The sequence below is a fragment of the Rhinolophus sinicus genome, linkage group LG09 (assembly GCF_036562045.2).
Source record: "Rhinolophus sinicus isolate RSC01 linkage group LG09, ASM3656204v1, whole genome shotgun sequence".
Lineage (NCBI taxonomy): Eukaryota > Metazoa > Chordata > Mammalia > Chiroptera > Rhinolophidae > Rhinolophus > Rhinolophus sinicus.
In genome coordinates this window covers 67892313-67896860 of record NC_133758.1, presented here as the reverse complement: position 1 = coordinate 67896860, position 4548 = coordinate 67892313, and the positions used below count along the sequence as shown (strand labels likewise).

Genomic DNA, 4548 nt, shown 5'->3' with positions numbered 1-4548 from the left:
AGTGAAACTCAAATAATTATGTTACGTGAAAGAAGCCAAATACAAATACACACTGTATGATTCCATTTACATAAAATTCCAAAAAAATGCAAATAAATCTGTACTCACAGGAAGTAAATGAGTCCTTGTCTAGGGAAGCAGAGGCTAGGAAGAGTGAGAAGGAGTTACAAAGGGAAATGAGGAATCTTTGGGGGGCGACAGATATGTTCATTATTTTGATTGTAGTAATGGTGTCACAGGTATGTACACATGCCAAACCTTATCAAATTGAACGCTTTAAATTTGTGCATTTTATTGTAGGATAGTTATACCTCAACAGAGCTGTTTTAAAAAGTTAAAACAAAGACATTTTCAGAGAAAAACAGATAATTCATTGCCAGCAGATTTGTGCTACAAGAAATGGTAAAGGAAGTTCTTGCAGTAGAAGAAAAATAACACCAGATGGGAATCTGGACCTGCCCAAAGGAGTAATGAGCAACAAAAATGATAAGTATATAAACAAATATAACAGGTCTTTTTTCATTTTAAAAATATCCTGAAAAAATAATTGTCTAAAGTAAAAACAATGACAATATATTGAGAAGTTTATATATATGCAGAAGTAAAATGTATGACAATTACACAAAAGATGAGGGGAGAATGAAGGTGTACTTCTGTAAGGTTCTTATCATACATGTGAAGTAGTAAAATATTTGAAGGTAGACTTTGATAATGTAAAGAACTATATTTGAAAGCCTAGAGAAATGACTCAAAACAAATAAACCAATGCAGTTAATAAGCCTACAAATAGAATAATTTGTTTTTTAAAACCACTCAGTCCAAGGAAGACAGGTAAAGAGGGGGAAAGAAACAAAGAACACGTTAGACAAATAGAAAAAAATTGTAAGATGGTATATTAGTACTCAATTATATTGAAAATTACCTTAATTATAAATGTTCTACATATTCCAGTTAAAAGGCAGATTGTCAGATTGGATGAGAAGGCAAGATCCAACTTTATGCTGTCTATAAGAAACATATTTTAAATATAATGGCATTTAGAGACTAAATTTAAAAAAGATAAAAAGTGGCGCCGGCCCAGTGGCTCAGGTGGTTAGAGCTCCATGCTCCTAACTCCGAAGGCTGCCGGTTCGATTCCCACATGGGCCAGTGGGCTCTCAACCACAAGGTTGCCAGTTCAATTCCTTGAGTCCCGCAAGGGATGGTGGGCTCTGACCCCTGCAACTAAGATTGAACACAGCACCTTGAGCTGAGCTGCCTCCTGGATGGCTCAGTTGTTGGTTGCAGCGCGGGCTCTGAACCACAAGGTTGCCAGTTCAATTCCTCGAGTCCCGCAAGGGATGGTGGGCAGCGCCCCCGCAACTAAGATTGAACACAGCACCTTGAGCTGAGCTGCCGCTGAGCTCCGGGATGGCTCAGTTGGTTGGAGCGAGTCCTCTCAACCACAAGGTTGCCGGTTTGACTCCCGCAAGGGATGGTGGGTTGTGCTCCCTGCAACTAGCAACGGCAACTGGACCTGGAGCTGAGCTGTGCCCTCCACAACTAAGATTGAAAGGACAACAACTTGAAGCTGACCGCACCCTCCACAACTAAGATTGAAAGGACAACTTGACTTGGAAAAAAAAAGTCCTGGAAGTACACACTGTTCCCCAATAAAGTCCCGTTTCCCTTCCCCAATAAAAAATCTTTTAAAAAAATAGATATACCATGCTAATATTAATAAAAACAAAACCGGAGTAGCTAAATGATCTTTAGAAAGTAGACTTCAGAACAAGGAAAATTACCAGAAATAAAGAGAATATTTCATAATGATAAATGGGTGACTTCAAGAGGATGTAACAATCCTAGTAAATGCCAACTGCCTTCTATAAATTAGATCACATCCCTGTTAACCTACTCAAGGACAACACTTGAACAAATACGAGTATTACCTCTCCTGTAGCACCAAATTTTCTTCCTTACTAGAATTTTTGCATTAGTACATAAAGAAGCTGTCATTTCTCCTATTAAATTAAGAAAACAAAAAAGTCCATCCTCTCTTAACCCCAGATGCTCCTCCAGCTAATGTTCAAGTCATTTTTTTCATATAAATTTCTATTAAATGTTGTTTATAATTGGTCTTTCTAAATTTTTTTCTTTTCCCCAACTCACTCTTTTTTTCAATTTAACTATAGTTGATATACAATATTATATTAGTTGTATAACTTTTAGGTGTACAATATAATGACTTGGAATTTTTATGTCTTACAATGTGATCACCCCATTAATTCTAGTTATCCTCTGTCACTGTGCAAACTTATCACAATGTTATTGACTACACTCCCCTTTACCTTTTCACCCATCCTCTATTCCCATCCCCTCTGACAACCATCCCTTTTTTCTCTTTTTCCATGAGTCTGTTTTTGTTTTGTTTGTTTTGTTTATTCAGATTCCACATATAAGTGAAACCACTGTTTGTCTTTCTCTGTCTGACTTACTTCACTTAGCATAAAAATACAATGGTTATATGCCACAAAGTAGGTGGCAGTATCTTAACTGGATGCATGTAGTCAGGTCCAAGGCCCTCTTCCATACTTGTCAAGACTAGAGTGCTAACCTCTCCTTTAACACAACACTCCCCCATTCACTCTTATATCCACTCCAATCAGACTTGTGCCTAACATCTCTACTAAAACTTTTTTGTCAAGGTCACCAATGATTTTCACCTCATTAAATCCAATAGTCCATTCTCAGGCCTTACTTAATTGATATAACAATAGGATTTGACACAGGTGTTCACTTCCTTCTCTTTTATAAGCTTTTTTCTTTTTCTTGATTTCCAAGACTCTACACTCTCTTGATTTTCTGCCTGACTCCTTCTCAGTCTCATTTCCTTTCCTGGTTATTCTTGGCTTTGTAATATTGCAGTGCTCTAGGAATAAGACCTTAGTCCTCTTCTCTTTTATATCTACACTCACTTCCTTGGTGATTTCACTGAGTCTTACAGCTTTAAATGCCTTATGTAAGCTTACTAATAACTTGTAAATTTATATCTCTAGCCTAAACTTCTCACTTGTTATAGGGACTTGAATATTCAATTACCTATTCATCATCTCTAACCAGATGTTTAATGACAATCTCAAACTTAACAAAAACTGGAAAAAATCTACTCCCTCCCAGTCATCTCCATGTAAGTAGTGACACTTTGGTTCTGTTTAACGTTTTCTCCAAAACTTTGGTGTCCTCCTTTAAGTCTGTCTTTTTCTTATATGCCTCAGCCAATCTGGCAGCAAATTCTGTCAGTTCTACTTCCAAAATATACCTAGAAGCCAATCATATTTTACCTTCTCCACTGTTACCACTTGGTACAAGTCACAATTATCTCTTACCTAGATTATTGCAATAGCTTCTAACGGATGTCACTGAGTCCACCCATGACTCCCATCTGTTTTAACACCAGCAGCCAAAATGATTCTTTCAAAATCTAAGTTATTCCATTCATTCCCATTTACTCAACTCACTACCACATCCCCATATCACTTGGAGTAAAGCCATTAAATCACTTTCACTTAAAAATCTCTATTTTTGGTTCTACTTTTGAGGAACGAGCAATATAAGAAAAGCAGATGATATATGTGAGGCACCAAAAGAAAAAAGCTTTCAGTGTAGATGTGGGGACAGAGTCCCAGAGAGCAGTTTCCAGGCTCTCAGCCTCACGTGGAAAGGTGCTAACTCAGGTAGCAGATGGCCATCAGCTATGGCTGATTGACCATTAGCTGTAACCAGTTAACCAATTAGCCACTGATATAACTGCCGCAGCTGTGTTGGTTGGTCAGTTGGTCGGCTGGCAGGCAGAGAAGCAGACAGCAGGTTGCAGGTCATATGGATCCAGCCTCCAGTGAGACTATAGAGGTGCCAGTGAGACTATAGTGGTATGACTCCCTTATCTATGGCCCTGTGGGTGTTCCTTTTTGGCCTCACCATATCTTGCATTCTTATGTGGGGAGTGGGACCAGAGACCCTGCAGGCTGCCTCGCACAACAAATGGTGCAGCTAGCAGGGTCTCCTGCACGACAAATGGCACAGTGAGCAGGGTCTCTCGCACGACAGTAGAATTATACACTAGGGTAAGGAGCTATTCAGAGGAGGTGATGTCAGTATTATACGAGCATAAGGCATCCTTCATTTTTGTCTCACTCTGTAACAACAAAAATTCAATGTCCACCCACAGAAAAAAGTGCGTTTGAGGGAGCTGTTGGTCCAGCAGCATATGCCAGGTGACCTGGGAGGAGTCTCACCGACCTGTGGGCAGACAGACCTGGGTCCCAGCTCTGGACTCTGTTGTGGCCGTGAACTGGTTCCTCTTGGTCACGACATGGGAGCCCCTGGTGAACACTGACTTAAAACAATCACTCATGGAGGACAGAGCCTTTGTCCAAGTTTCCAGAAAGGTTCCAATACTTTGTTGGAGCAAAAACTACAAGTTTGAATGCACTGGAGAGGGTAAGAAAAACTATGTGATTTTACCTACATCACCTCTCCCTCAAGGTGGCGCAGCTTAGGGCCAAG

General features: G+C 39.6%; 1 non-coding gene across 1 annotated transcript; it reads right to left on the bottom strand.

The window, feature by feature from the left end:
• Positions 1–2490: 2490 nt before the first annotated feature.
• On the bottom strand, positions 2491–2615 carry LOC141567028 (U6atac minor spliceosomal RNA). Its single transcript, XR_012489427.1, has one exon. It is a non-coding gene; the product is annotated as a U6atac minor spliceosomal RNA (small nuclear RNA).
• Positions 2616–4548: the final 1933 nt, after the last annotated feature.